This window comes from Miscanthus floridulus, chromosome 10 (assembly GCF_019320115.1).
Source record: "Miscanthus floridulus cultivar M001 chromosome 10, ASM1932011v1, whole genome shotgun sequence".
NCBI classification, from domain to species: Eukaryota; Viridiplantae; Streptophyta; class Magnoliopsida; order Poales; family Poaceae; genus Miscanthus; species Miscanthus floridulus.
In genome coordinates, this window is record NC_089589.1 from 24,319,148 (window position 1) to 24,335,964 (window position 16,817).

Sequence of the window (16,817 nt, forward strand, 5' to 3'; positions counted from 1 at the left end):
GGAGGTGGCAACCTCCAAAAGTAACAAGCACCACCGGTTTGCAACTCGATCACCTAGTGTCACTCGATGCAATCTCATAATACAACGCACTAGAATCATACTCACACGCAATCGATTCCCACTCTTGCAAGCATAAGTGAGTTAGAGGGCATCCAAGCACTCCTACACAAGCCACATAGGTGTGGGGGTGCTCAACGACCAGCCTAAGGCCGGCCACACACTCCTTTTATAGCCCCAAGGGCTAAAATAGCTGTTACCCTTTCACTGGGCAAAGAGCGTACTGACCGGACGCGCAGGTCATAACGACCGAACGCTGAAACCCAGCGTCCGGTCACTTACAGAGAGGTTCCAGTGATGTTTTTCAACGACCGGACGCATCCGGTCATCACTGACCGGACTTTCCCAGCGTCTGGTCGCTTCTGGATACAATAAAAGCACTGACCGGACGCTGTGATCGGACTCGCAGGTGCTGACCGGACGCTGGACCCCAGCGTCCGGTCGTTTTTCGCACCAACGTCCGGTCACAGACCTTTTAGCGCTAAAACGGCTATAACTCTTAGCTTCAAACTCCGATTTTGATGATCTTGGACATTTTGGAAAGCTTACTCAGAGGGCTACATATCCCACATGCATACTTGATCCAAATTATAATGGATCAATGCAGTATTCCAATCCAAGGACCATCCTATAGTTTGGAGTACACCGAAAAACCTTTTTCTCTTCTCTAAGTTGATTCACAACAACTTTAACTTCTTCTCCTTTGCAAATGTGCCAACACCATCAAGTGTACACCACCATGTGTATGTGTGTTAGTTTTTCACAAACATTTTCCAAAGGATTAGTCACTCAACTTACCACGCCACTCGATCCTAGCGATGATACAAAGTTAGATCACTCGAGTGACACTAGATGACCGATATGCAAACAAGTTTACCCCTCTTGATAGTATGGCCATATATCCTAAACCTGGTCATCAACTTCTCTATACACCTATGACCGGTGAAATGAAATACCCTAGATTATACCTTTATCTTGCACATTCTATTCCATCTCCTCCAATGTCGATGCAACACATGCACCAACATAATCAACAATGATATGATCCACTTCATATCATCACGTGATCATATTGGTTCATTGATCTTGACTTCACTTGCTTTTTACCATTGCCTTCGTCCATCGGCGCCAACTCTTGCTCAAGCTTCACCGCCACGCGGTCCATCGCTCTAAAGCCTCCGACTTGCCCTTCACGCTTGCAACTGGTCCATCAAGCCATGTCTTGTCTTGATCTTCTCCACCTTGATCACATGACCCAATGTCATGTCTCATGTGCAATAAGCTCCTTCATCATCACATGTGTGAGCTTTGCAACATCTTCAAACCATTTTCACCTTCACGGCATATGTTGCTCACACACATGTACTTGTGGACTAATTACATGTGTATCTCACATAAACACAATTAGTCCACCTAGGGTTGTCACTCAATTACTAAAACCACACAAGGACCTTTTAATCTCCTCTTTTTTGGTAATTGATGACAACTCTACAAAGATATGGAAATTAAGCTCTTTTGGATTCATGTTGCTTGCCCAAGTAATTTTACCATGTGTACATGATTTTGGACAAGTACCACAAACCCAAAATGGTAGTATTAGCTCCCCCTTCATATGTGCTAGAGTGTTTGTTTTGAAGCTCGCACATATGCATAGATTAAAATTATGGGAGAGTAATTACTACTAAATGATGCTAAGGTGTATAAAGTAAACCTTTAAAGCGTGATACCAATCAGAGTTGCACCTTTAAGTTCATCCTTAGCACCATGGTTAGCTAGATATCACTTAGAAATAAAATCACTAGATACCTCGTTAGATCAACATTAAAACCAAGGTACTAGCATTACTTGAAAAGCATACCAAGTGTCTAGCTAGCATCCTATGCATGCTAGTTTTTATTTCATCAATCAAATTCTACAACTAACATACCTCACACAAGCATGCATATTGAATTTAAGAACTTATGCAATGCAAGCAAGCACATGAATATGTACATATCAAATGCAATCAAACAAAGTTCATAAGCTTGCTCCTCCTATTTATGTGCTTCTTTTGTCCAAGAATTTTGATCCATCTCTTTTCTTCAATGTTGCTCCCTCTTTGTCCATGTCCATGTCCAACCTCTACTTCTTTATTTCAATCTCTCCCAAAGCTTTCATATCTTATCTCTCCCCCTTATACAATCTCAATCTTAAAACTTTCATATCTTTGTACAATCTCTCCCCCTTTGTCATCAATTTCCATAAAAGGTGTGCTTCTCATTGATGCAAAGGTATACATTTGGGGTAGATGGTTGAAACTTGAATCTTGTATTTTTTATGGACATCACTTAATTGTTGGAATGACACCACTTATAGATACCACTTGTAACTTGTGTAGGGCTTCTTGAGATACCACACATAGGATCTTTGATCTTGATATCAATTTGTGTGACACTGTCGACGAAATATGGTCGGCAGTCTACCTAGGGGTTCGGCCGCCGAGAAGGCGTAATACCTACGTCCTGCGTCTGATTTGTATTGCTGTATGTCAATGAGAGATGTTTTTTAGAGGGGTCCCCTGCCCGCCTTATATAGTCCGGGGGAGCAGGGTTACAGATCTAGAAACTCATCCTAGTCAGTTACAATTGCCATATGTGGTCGGATAAGGATTCATATTCTAACCGACCAGGATCCTGCTTGGTCACCAAATCCGTCTTGATTCCTTGTGCGGGACTCCGATCAGGTTAACTGGGCCGCACGTCGTCTTTCGGGTGGACCGAACCCATCGATCCGGGCCAGCCTAAGCTTAGCTGTAAGGGTATAGGGGTTAATACCCCCACAGCTAGTCCCCGAGCATCATGTATTATGCTGCGACACGCCATTTTGACCTTCTCCGACAAGTGAGGCTTGAGCCCTTGATGCCTCCGACCACCGTCATCACCGGAGAAGTAGGTTGTCCGAAGAATGTATGGTGCTCTTAAGAGAAAAGAAAAAGATTTCTTGTCCTGAGAAGTGTGCCCACTTGTATTTCTGAAAAGAAATGTAAGTGGTCTTGAAGCTTAGCGTCCTTGAACATCAGAAGCGTAGGGGTCGAAAAACCAACACATTCACTGCAAGGTGAAGTGTGCCCACTTAGTCCCCGAGCCTGGTAGTAGGTGACGTAGGCACGTGGTGCTAGGGTCTAAAAAGAATTCCTAGATTAGTTGAAAACCAAATTGCCGCACAGGCAAAACGAGATGCACCGGCAGGTGCATCGTACCGATGTAGTCCCCGAGCTTGCTGGAAGGCGAAATATGAGCCTTGTAGCAAGGTTTAAAAAAATGTCTCTTAACTGTATGTGAGTACAAATCACATGTAGCCAAGGAGAACCATTATTCAAGCAGTGGTCGGGGCAGTCCCCGAGCATATTATTAATCCTTACAATTATTCAAAGCACAGGGGTCGAGTATACAAACACATTCACCGCAAGGTGAAGTGTGCCCGCTTAGTCTCCGAGCCTGGTAGTAGGTGACGCAGGCACGTGGTGCCAGGGTCTCAAAATAATTTCCACTGACGTTGAAAATCCAATTGCCGCATAGGCAAAACAAGATGCACTGGTAGGTGCATCATACCGACGTAGTCCCCGAGCTTGTTGGAAGGCGAAGTATGAGCCTTGTAGCAAGGTCTAAAGAAATGTCTCTCAACTGTATGTGAGTACCAATCACATGTAGTCGAGGAGAGCAAACTCCGAATAGTGGTCGGGAGAGTCCCCGAGCACGGCAATGGTCATAGCATTTACTGAGTACGGTAATGGTTGGAAAAGTCACCGTGGTCGGAGTATTCCCCGAGCAAGGGAATGGTCTGGTCATTCCCCGAGCACAGTAGTGGTCTAGGCAATCCCTGAGCACAGTAGTGGTCTAGGCAATCCATTATCGCGTGTGCCGCTTGTACTATTATTTGGTGTATTTATTTATCGCCGTACTCTGTCAAGTCCAAACTAACACGTCTTGATAAAAAAGCAAATAGGTATAGCACGGCATTCTGCCCTCTTACTCTTTCTGTCAAATTGTCGCTTGGCACCTATATAGAGGTGCGTCAGTGTGGGCCCTCTGACTTTATCAGCGAAGAGGCGCGTACACTGTAAACGAAGGGGCGTATTTATTGGCATAGATCTCGAGGTGGTGTGAACAACTGTCCGCTGCACGTGCGCATGTCTCCCAAGAAACTCGGGCGGACAAAACGATGGAACTCTTTGTTATTTATAATGTAGATCTGGCAAGTTACTGTCACCGTTCCCCATTGTCATTCGCCGCCGCCGCCTTCGTCTTCCTCTTGCCAAACCCTATTCCTTTGATAAACATCACCAAATCCCCTCGCCACCGCATCCACCCCCCTTGAAAGGACAGACTAATGGCGAGGAGAGACGCCCAGAAGAAAGGCGGAATCATGGCGAAAGAGTGGTGGAAGTCGCGGAGCAACGAGCAGACCATCGAAGACCTCGTCACCATGGGGGTGCTCCACAACAAGGCACTCGCTGGATGGCGCGCGCCGGAAGGAGAAAGCTTCCCGATCCACAACCAGGTGAGATTGTGGTTTTCAAAGATTTCTTCAAATGGGGGTTTTGGGATTCCAGTGCACCCTTTCCTTCAGGGTCTCTTGCTTGTACTACGAGATTGGGATTGCAATCTGCATCCCAACTCGATTCTTCTTGTCTCCACCTTCATCCATCTCTGCGAGGCTTATGGTGGCTTCCAGCCCCATTTTGACCTCTTTCGCCACCTGTTCTGTCTTTGGAAGAAAGGGAGCGGTGGCTCGAAGATCGCCGGAGGCGTCTACCTGAACCTGCGTGACGGCATGAAGGCTCAATACTTGCACTGCCCCTGGAACACCTCATTGGACGAGTGTTACAAGAAGTGGTTCTACATCCGTGAAGAGCCGAACACCATCACTCTGTGCGACGTGGGGCTAATTCTAGAGAAGAAGAATAGCTGGTCAGAGAAGCCCGAGAACTTGGAGCAGATCGCCGAACTGCTCGGGATGATCCCGTGGGGAAGGCTTGATGGCCCAAGCGTGGTCGGCAACTTCATCAGCCGAAGAATTCAGCCCTGCCAGAAAAGGATTCATCCTGGCTTCGAGTACCCAAGGAGGCGCTGATCCAACAAGGACCAGGAAAGAGCCGCTCGACAAGATGGAAATCAAGGCCAGGATTGGAGAGCTGTTCAACCTGGCCGATCCCAATTATGTCGCGCTGAACGCCATCGAGCACGCCTTCAAGCTGGCTCGACCTCCCCAAAGGTAAATGACGCCTCCTTTTAACTGTAGAGTCATGTTGTAGCAAGAAAATAACTGTTTGTCCCCATTTTGTGTCTTAGTGTAATGGTCGTGACCGGGCAGTAGTGTTCGTGTCGCCCCCTCGGTGTAGAATGGCCGCAAGCTACCAGCCCAGCCGCCCAGACCAGCGCCAGGACCGACGACGTTCACTGGGCGGTACTCGAGACTATAGAGGACGCATCGACCAGAGCCGCTGGCAAGCGTCCGGCTGCCAGCAAACGACGCCAAGCCATCTTCCCCCTGTCGGACGATGAAGCAGAGGATGCGGACATCTTCCGGCTCGTCCCTCGAAAGAGGAGAAGGCAGGTGGGACCAACGGAGCAGGGTGGCTCCCTCTGGGCCAGTAGTGGTCACAGCACTGACCACTGCAACACAGAGGACAGACGAAGGAAACGTCAAGCATCATAGCCCGACGCCTGTACCGGAGGTGAAAGAGTCCCATCGGAAACTGCCGAGCAAGCGGAGTAGGGGCGGTCGAGGAGACGTTCCTTCGCCACATCATTCCGCAAGTCGAAGCTGTAAGTATCTATATATTTTTGATGTAAGCTTGCATTTTGCATTGGATACTATTATCTTCTGAATTTGTCTCTGATGCATTAGATCGGCATCCACCGAGAGCCCCGACCAGCTAGCTGGGTGCGGCACGTCTTCGCCAACAATGGCGGGGTCAAACTGCCCAGCAGCCAGTCGTGGAGGAGCCCATAGTAGGGACTCCGCCTAGGCCTCAGCAGGCGGACGACCAGACGCCAGTCCCCGAGCAGCTGGTCAAGAAGACAACCGAGCAGAGTACAAGTGCTCCGAGCACGAACCCTGCTAAGGCGGATACCATGGCGCCAAGGGGAGCTGGATCTAGCCAAGGAGCAGCAGCCAGAAGTGGCCTAGAACGTTTTTGCCGACGCGACGGCTCGTGGAAAAGCCCTAGTGGTCGTGGAGTCTGCAAACTCCAGACCAGCGCCGCCTCCCGAACAGGAGGCTGGAAGAGGAAGAAGTGGAAGAGGTCCTAGGCCGTCCCCAAGATAGGCGACAACATGTATATGTGTCGCGCTATTGGAACGACGAATGGGTCATGCACGAGGAAATCCTAGAGGTCGAAGAGACCTTAAGAGTCGAACGGGTGGCCAAGCGTCTGGTGATAGAAGTCCAGGTATATTTGGCTTGAGTCCTTGACCCTATTGTGTAGTCGAACTATCTGACGTAGCTTGTCTATATGTAGGACTTGATGAAAACTGTAAGATACCGAAAAAGGTGCTTCGACCAGATAGAAGGAATCACGGCGACCAATAAGGAGCTGACGGCTGAAGTGGAACGCTTACGGCGCCAACTTGAAGCCGCCGACCAGGAGAGGACAGACCGAGAAGCACAGAACCAAAACCTGGTCGGCCAGCTCAATAACAAAGAGCGGGAGAGAACAAGTAAGTTTTCACCGCATCATAGCAAGTGCAGGACTTGTGTTATTGTGTTCTTGGCAGTAACAGCTGAATGCAGGTTTAGAAGCTGAAGTGACCCGCCTCCAGGGGGAAAATAGTCGTGTGACCGCAGAATGTGGTCGCCTGAAGGAGGACAACGAGAAACTGGCACGCAGCCAGTCTAATCCAAGACCACACTACCAGAATGAAAGGATGACCTGAAAAGTAAGCATTCCAGATCACCTTTCTCCTTCTATTGCCCACCTTGCCTTGTCGTGTCTCATGTTTGATGTCTTATACTGCGTTCAGTTTTGAAAGTCAATGCCAAGAGGCACCTAGAGGCCGTGATCAAGGAGCGTGACGACTGGAAAGCATGATGCCTTCAGGCCACCGAGGAGCGGGACACGTGGAACAAGCGGTGCCAAGAAAATGGCAACTGGCATTGTGCCCGTCCTCGACCTTATCGACCCGGCGCTCAACAGAGGAAGAGCTAAGGACGCCCCCAGTCGGACTGGTCGAGAGATGCAAACAAGCATGGGGATGGTTCCAAGAATTCGTGAAGGAGGCGGGTGAGTACACGGGTGCCCATGTGCTAAGCATGGTGCGTGCCTCACTACCCCCTGATCGATCTCAAACGCCTGGAGGCTGGGTACCCGAAGGAGATAGACCTAGACAAGGCAGAAGAGCTTCGGACGGCCCAGCTGGACTTGTCGTCAAGATAATGGCGATATTAACCTATGTGGAGGTGGCGGGACAGCCTGTACAGGGTATGCCATCGACAAGCTAGCTGGAAATGCCATCAGATGCGAGCAACCAACGAAGCCTGCGGTCTCGACCAGCCAGGCACCGGCGGGCATCCCTTCAGCTGACTAGCGCACGAGTCCCGAGACTCGAGTAGGGTATCAGAGCGGCGAGCAGTAAATGCCATGCGCCACGACCAGCCAATGGAAAGGCTTAGAGCTGTAGAAGGAGGACATAGTTGTGTTATTGTAAACTTGAGCCTCTTCAGGCAAGTTGTTAATAACGTAACTGTATATCATTATAAGCGTGTTTGCTTTATACAAAACTTATTTAAGCTTGAAATTTTATGTGGGTGTAACTAAGTGGGGAACGTGGTTAACGTCTATTTAGTTGACGTTTTGCTCGACCACATCATCCCGAAGAAGAGTTTGTGCGGCCCTAGTTGGCATGTGGTAGGAGGGTGAGGTATATGACCTGTGCAACGTGACGTGGACAAGTCAAACCAGGGGGACCTGCGATCACCCGCAACATAGAGAGGCGGATCCGTGCATGCGTTGGGGGAACGGAGACAGGGGACCTGCTCGAAAACCGAGTAGAAGGAGTGGTGGTCGGCTTGTACTGGCTAAGTCAGAAAAACCATAAAATTCGGGGAGTGACACTTAGAGTGGTCGGAGAGAAATCATAATGCTTTAAAGTAAATCGAAATACAAGTGGAGTACATATCTCAGTAGTTAAGCATAGAAACGTCTAAGTGTCGATGTGCCATGGTTGGTACCGTCCGTGCCCGTCCAGAGGTCATTGAGTTCTGTGTTGACTTTATTCCTGACCTTGCCCCGATTGGCGTTCCCGAATCACGACACGAGGGGAGACTCAGTGGTAAAGGAACTTTAGGGAAGAAAACATATATCGGCATGGAAGACGATTATTTCAATAAAGCACACTACACAGTTCTTCAGAACTCGTCATTGGTGCATCCGTACATCGAGATACATAAGGAGTTCTTACGATCCAAGTTTCCAGGGAAGACTGAAGCTTGGATTAGGCGTCAGCACATGGAAAGTTTCAGTGGTTGGTTGCGAAAAGAATGTCAAGGCGATGACAATATTGATGAGCAACTGTATTTGTTGGCTAGGCAGCCATCGTGGCATATCCTCACGTACCAAGGGTACGAGATAAATGGGAATACATTTTACACAGTTGCCCAAGATAAAAGGAGCACCAATCAAAATAGTGGTGTTCGCATAGATGGCACAGATCCAAATGGGAATATACAAACATATTATGGCCGCATAGAAGAGATATGGGAACTAGACTACGCACCTAATTTTAAAGTCCCTTTGTTCCGGTGCCAATGGGTGAAGCTGACCGGAGGAGGGGTAACAGTCGACAAAGAGTATGGAATGACAACAGTGGACCTCAACAATATTGGGTACAAAGAGGAACCATTCGTCCTTGCTGCCGATGTGAGTCAGGTGTTCTATGTGAAAGACATGTCTACAAAATCAAAGAGAGGAAAAAACGAAGACATCAACTCAATGATCAATGAGCCAAAGCGCCACATAATTCTTTCTGGGAAAATAAATATAGTGGGAATTGAAGACAAGTCAGACATGTCAGAAGATTACGAAAGAAATGTCCGAATTCCACCCTTCATAGTGAAGAAAGATCCAAGCATCATGTTAAATGATGAAGACACTCCATGGTTACGACAAGATCATAACCAAGGGACATACGTCAAGAAAAATTTACTGTTGTGCCCGCATGATACAACGATGCATGTTTAATATATTATGTTTTAGGGACGGATATTATGTAATATGTTATGCAAGTTTGACCAAGTCAAATTTGGTCAAATGAAAAAACAAACTTTACTTGTTTTGTCAAATGACTTCAAATTGAAAAGTTTTGAATACCAAGTTTGTTAAACTCAAAAAGATCTACAATTGTTGTTTTGGTCAACTTTCCATTTGAGAAAGTTTGGACGAGTCAAATTTGTGATTTTTAAATTTCGACGCCTACAAACTAGTTTTCGGAACCCTAGATTGTCTCAAATTGAAAAGTTTTGAATACCAAGTTTGTTCATCTCATCAATATCTACAATCCTTATATAGGCCATTTTTTCATTTGAGAAAGCTTGAACAAAATGTAGTTCAAATTTCACAAGTGTGTGACATAGTTTTAGAAAGTCTATATGAGATTCAAGAAGTTGTGACTAGTGTTTGATAAAAATTTCTCAAATGGGAAAATGAGCTATGTAACAATTGTAGATCTTGCTGAGATGATCAAACTTGGTATTCAGAGTTTTTTCATCTGAGGTCATTTAGTGTCTCATTTGAGCAAGTTTGACCAAGTCAAATTTGGTCAAATGAAAAAACAACACTTTGACTCTAGTATTATGAACTCTAAATGACTTCAAATTGAAAAGTTTTGAATACCAAGTTTGTTAAACTCAAAAGATCTACAATTGTTGTTTTGGTCAACTTTCCATTTGAGAAAGTTTGGATGGTTCAAATTTGTGATTTTTAAATTTCGACGCCTACAAACTAGTTTTCGGAACCCTAGATTGTCTCAAATTGAAAAGTTTTGAATACCAAGTTTGTTCATCTCATCAATATACAATCCTTATATAGGCCATTTTTTCATTTGAGAAAGCTTGAACAAAATGTTCAAATTTCACAAGTGTGTGACATAGTTTTAGAAAGTCTATATGAGATTCAAGAAGTTGTGACTAGTGTTTGATAAAAATTTCTCAAATGGGAAAATGAGCTATGTAACAATTGTAGATCTTGCTGAGATGATCAAACTTGGTATTCAGAGTTTTTTCATCTGAGGTCATTTAGTGTCTCATTTGAGCAAGTTTGACCAAGTCAAATTTGGTCAAATGAAAAAACAACACTTTGACTCTAGTATTATGAACTCTAAATGACTTCAAATTGAAAAGTTTTGAATACCAAGTTTGTTAAACTCAAAAAGATCTACAATTGTTTTTTGGTCAACTTTCCATTTGAGAAAGTTTGGACGGTTCAAATTTGTGATTTTTAAATTTCGACGCCTACAAACTAGTTTTCGGAACCCTAGATTGTCTCAAATTGAAAAGTTTTGAATACCAAGTTTGTTCATCTCATCAATATCTACAATCCTTATATAGGCCATTTTTCATTTGAAAAAGTTGTAGAAAAAAAATACTACATTTTCTTTATTTTTATAGGTTCAACAAAAATTTCCTGTCAATTTTGGTCAAAAACCGAGAAAAAATTGAAACATTGACGTTACAATAATGTGATAATAAATTTCCTATCAAATAATATTAGTTTATTAATTTTAAGTTACAAATATATTTTTGCATTAACAAAATACTTAGTATTAGTAAACATTTATATTCTATATTCATAAAAGAAATTAAAACTTTAGGTTACAAAATTTTCCTATTTACAATAAATAATGAGTTAATCAATAGTATTTTTAAAATAAATATTGCAAAGTATTGAAGTTGGTATGGAATTAATTGATTAACCTAGTATTAAACAAAATCAAAATCCCAGGCCTTTCTAATTACGCTGGCGGGTTGCCAAAATTTTCAGGCCTTCAGTCCCAGCCTAGGCAAGAACCGGGACTAAAGGGTGGGCGGCAATTTCGGTGCCCGCCAAAAATACTTTTAGTCCCGGCTGGTAACACCAACCGGGACTAAAAAGCCTTTAGTCCCGGCTTATAAGTCGATCCGGGACTAAAGGGTTGGACCTTTAGTCCCGGTTAGTCTTACCAGCCGGGACTAAATGTCCTTTAGTCCTAGCTGGTGTTACCAGCCGGGACTAAAGGGTCCCGGCCTATATATATTGAACGGTTCATCTTCTACTTTTCGATCTACACGTCGATCATCGCCGCCGCCACCGCCATCTTCGATCTCGCCTCCGTCGCCCAGCCCCGCCCGGCCCTACGTCGAGCTCGCTCTGCCGCGCCGCCGTCGTCTTTCTACCCCCGCCCGGCCATGCCATCCGCCCAGCCCGCATCGCGCGTCGTCCTCCGCCGCATCCCGTCTCCGCCGCCCCATACGAGCCCTCCTCGCCGACCGCTTCCCGCCCGGCCTCGTCGTCGAGCCCCGCCGTCTCCGCCGTACGTCGTCCTCGCGCGAGGGTGCTCAGCTCGGCCCCGTGGGCCGACCAGCACGCCCTGCCCGGCCTACGCCATCCGCCGCCCCAGCCTGCTAGCTAGCTAGCTGCTCTCTGCCATATATATGTTTAGATTAAAATGTTAGATTTAATTAGTAGTTTAATGTTAGCTGCCCTCGCCAGTATTAAAATGTTAGATAGTTTTTGATATATATGTTAGATTAAAATGTATTAAAATTTAATTAGTAGTTTATTGTTAGTTTTTAGTTAGTTTTTTAGATAGTTTTTGATATATGTTAGATTTAAATGTATTAAAATTTAATTAGTACTTTATTTAGATAGTTTTTTTAGATAGTTTTTTATTATAGTTTTTTATATATGTTAGATTAAAATGTATTATCTATTACTAGTTTATCTAATTTCATGTTATATTTATTTAATTGGATTTAGTAATTATATATTCTATCTCTCTATATATATCTAGAGAGAGATTCTATATGTATACATATGTACTTAATTATTTCTATATGTATATATACATGTACTTATTTTCATGTGTTGAGAGAGAGAGAAAATTGTATCTAGAGAGACATTCTATGTGTGTTATCACATGCATATCTAGAGATATAGACATATGCACTTATTTCTATGTGTTGAGAGAGAGAAAAAATATATTGTATCATTCTATGTGTATATATATACATGTACTTATTTCCATGTTTTGGATCGAAAGTGTTTTTGATTTGATTCCAAAGCCTATACCTTATTATTGTTTATCCTTATGAAATATTATGTGTTATTATATTTAATTGGATTTAGTAATTCTATATGTGTTATCACATGTACTTATATTATGTACCATATTAATTCTATCTATGTGTTATCTTGAAGATACAAATGGCTGCTCCGGATGATAACTTGAGTGATGACATAATGGCAGATATTATCAACGCCGGCACCAATGTGGATATAGATGACACGAGTCAGTACTTTGCTGATTATGAGGATATACTGAATATGCCGGTGGTTGAAGATCAACAAATTGTCACGCAAGAAAATACTGGCGAGGTATATATTCGATTATCTATCATCTCTTATAGATGCATGCGTACATATATTTGTTGTTAATCGTTGTGTTTCTACTCATGTAGCCGATCTCTGGATCTACATCAACCACCAACAAAAGTAGGAAAGTCCGAGGGCCAAAAAAGCCATTAGAGGGCCGTTTCATAATATCAGAATTCGACACCGACACCGGCAAACCATTGGGACTACATGCTCAGACATATGTCAATCAATGTGGGTTCATTATAAGGGATAGGGTCCCAGTTAGTGCTCGTGAATGGAAGCAGAAGATATCCGCTCCTAATGTTAGTTTTGTATCTGATCGTGACAAGAACCTAGCTTGAAAAGATATCACTCAGCATTTCACATTACAAGCAGATGATGCTTTGAAGGAGCTAGTGAGGGATTAGATAATGAAGAAGATGGCAACATTGTTCCAGAGTTGGAAGAAGACATTGTATAAAAAGTTTTATCTTGAAGAATGCTATGCCGGATTTCAATGCTAAGGTGTTTGTCAAGTTGGAGTCCCATTGGGATGCCTTTGTAGAATACAAGACATCTCAAGACAGTGAGGAATGTGTGATGAGGAATCAGCAGAATGCCCGACAGAAGCAATACCATCATCGCATGGGATCAGGTGGTTATAGGAGTGCTATTCCCAAGTGGCAGAACCTAGAAGCAGAGATTACTGCCAAGGGAATCATACCTGAAACAATAGAGAAGAACTGGCCTCAACGCGCGAAGAATTGGTTCTACGCTCATGGGGGAAACCTAGACCCAGACACGGGCAAGCTAATTTTTGGCCAAAAAATTGAGAGAGCAACACAGAGACTAGCTCGTGCTAGGGAAGAAGCTGATAGTGGTGTTTTCAAGCCCAACAGAGAGAAGGATGAATTGACATATGCCCTAGAGAATCCCAAACACGGTGGTCGAACAAGAGGCTATGGGGCAGTTCCGTGGCTACACGCATTCCCAACAGACAAGGATACCTACAGAAGCCGCCAGAGAAAGAAGGATGAGGAGGCAGAATGAATTCGTGCATTGGAGCAATTTGTTGATGAGTCACGACAAGCATTGCTTGAATCACGTGAATGAGAAAAATCTCTTGAGGCAAGAATGCAGGAGGAGATCAAGAGGCAAGTGCAGCTAGCAATGAGTCAAATGCAATCGCAATCAACGTCGGGAGTCACCATTAGCCCCGTTGGTCAGATGAAAAGCAGTTGTGCTTCTACGAAGCTGCCAGTTATTCAAGACGGCGCTGGGTTGCGCTTCCCTGTTGATGACATTACCGAGCCTCTAACAACATGTGAGCTGCATATTCCAGATGGTAATAATGCATCAATCATGGTGGCTGTCGGGGTTGTATCTCCAATAGACCGAACGAAGACACCAAGAATCCATGGGTCAGTTATTCAACCTGGATATGCTAGCATCTCGGTCGATAGAGTGCTCAAAGGTTACAGCAATGTTCCTCTTGACATTGAAGGCGGTGATGGGGAGAAGACACTAGGAGAAGCAGAGAAGACATTTATTCAATGGCGCAAACGCTTCATCATCATTCCTGGGGCGCCACCGCTTCCCCTACCTCACCCTAGGTATGAATGAAAGTGAATGAAATATTATTTTCCATTAATTTTATATTGGCTTCAAAAATAATTGACACACAACTTGTTTTTGTAGCAGGGTCTCCCCCCAGCCTAGCCTAATCATTCATTCCCCATCTTATCACAGCGTCGCGGGGGGCGAGACGACTTCATCCCCACGGCGATCGCCAACTCCTACACCGGCCCCCATCGCCTCCACAACGATCTCCAACTCCTACACCGGCCCCACCGCCTCCACAACGATCTCCAACGCCTCCACGCCGGTCTCCACCAACACTGGCCTCATCGCCTCCACGCCGGTCTCCAACACCGCCCCCACCCCCTCCACAACGACGCACTACAAAGATGTCTAAGGTCCCGGCGGCAAAGAAGACCCCGAGAAAAAGAGTTATTTCTCAAGAAATACTTCCTGAAAAGACTGATGAGCAAATAGCAGCTGAAGAAGACAAAAAAGTGAAAGATTTTTTTATAGATATCAAAAACAAGAGTCAAGCGAAGCTTAAGGAGAAGCCGTACTTTTACATACCACGAGATGTGCTGAGGCAGAAGGTCGATGCTCACAAGAAAAAGATGATTGAACTTCGTAAGCCTTCGCCACTATCAGACTATGACCGCTCCCTCGTGAAGTCACATGATGCAGATAAGAAAAGGAAAAGAGCATCAGGGAAGGATGTCCCACAGCTCGGACAACAGAAGCAACCAATGCAAAATCTTGTTGTTGCTAATGAATATGGTTCCAACATAGAAGTCTATCGACCAGACAACTCTGGAGAAGTGTCGGTTCAAGCCCTTAATGCTTTTTTAAAAGATACTGGTTTAACCTTGGATCAATTAACGGGCAAAGCTCCAATCCAGAACCTGGAAGTTGATACCTAGAAGACTTATAAATACGGCAAAGTCTATACAACCCTGCGGCTCTGAATGAATTGGGTACGCAAATGTACTTGCTCAACAAGTGGTACATGCAGGCATGTGGCAGGGGTGAGCAGTGGATCTTTGTCAGATTTAGAGACCATCATTACTTCCGTGGCGATGACATCTTACATATTAGTTTCGAAGAATTGCATCAACTATTCTACTTGAACGCTCTGGACAAATCAATCATTAGCTCCTTTTGTTTGTAAGTGATTCTTACTTTTATTTAATAAACTCACTTCCATGCGTACGTGTATATAATTATCCTCACATGTAACTTATATTTATATACAGATTCCAGATGTCAGAGCTCCAAAGAATACAAGACACCAGTGTTGGCTTCATTGATCCTTATATCGTATTCAAAACCGATATTATTGTCAAGGACCAATGGGTATCTGAAGCACAGACGAATATCATGAAGTTCTTCGTGAAGCAGCACGACAAGACAACAATACTTTTCCCGTACAACTTTGAGTAAGTGTTAATAATAATGTAGTCTACACATTTTATGTAATATCAATACAACTTATATGCATGTACGTGTGTGTATAAACCAATGCAGGTTTCACTAGATACTCATTGTCATTGAGTTAAACTCAAGTCAGTTAGTAATCTTGGACTCATTGAGAAAAGAGCGAACACAATACCAAGATATGATAGACATTATCCAGGGGTAATTTCGATCTCTCGCGCACAACTATTATTGAATAGACTTTGCCATAATTTATTAACGATCGTACATTATTGGTCGCACAGGGTTTGGAAAGAGTTTATTCGGCAACACCGCAAGGATTGCAAGGCACCACTTAATGTAGTTGAAATACCAGTAAGTAGTACTATATATACTTCCCCACGTGTTTAATTACTATATCGTACTTCAATTTACGTGTGAGATGATGAGAATAATCTTCTTCTCGTACAGTGGTGTTTGCGGCAGGAACCAGGTAATAACTTGTGTGGATACTACGTTTGTGAATTTATCACTGCATACATAAGAAGAACTCCTAAAGATGTCCTCAGAGTACGTATATATCAATTTTTTATTTATTTTAAATGAATATATATATATATGTATGTATTAATACTTTTCCTTTTATTTCAAATGTAAGACTGAATGGTTGAAACGAAGGGTCATGCAAAAAGACCATCTGAAAGCAGTTCAAGAGTCAATAGCAGGATATCTTCTAGAAAAAGTGCTAAATCCCAACGGCGAGTTCTACTTTGATCTAAGGAACTAATGATGTAAATTAAATGTTTATTGATATCGTTATTTTCGAGAACAAGATTATGAAAGTGTTGTATATATACATATATATCTATAATATATATAGTTTCATACTTTATTCGAATATAATAATGCTCGAGATGAGAATTAGATGTAATTATATGCGTGCGTGTATTTATATTAGCAGCGTAGGATACATACATAAAAACATATTATATATTAAACAAATATGTGTAACTGAACTAAAAATAAATTAAACAAAAAAAAGAAAAAGAAAAGAAACCTTTAGTCCCGGTTGGGGTTACCAACCGGGAGTAAAGAGTGAACCTTTAGTCCCGGTTGGGGTTACCAACCGGGATTAAAGGGTGCGCCAGGTTTGCTCGGCTGGAGGGCCTTTAGTCCCGGT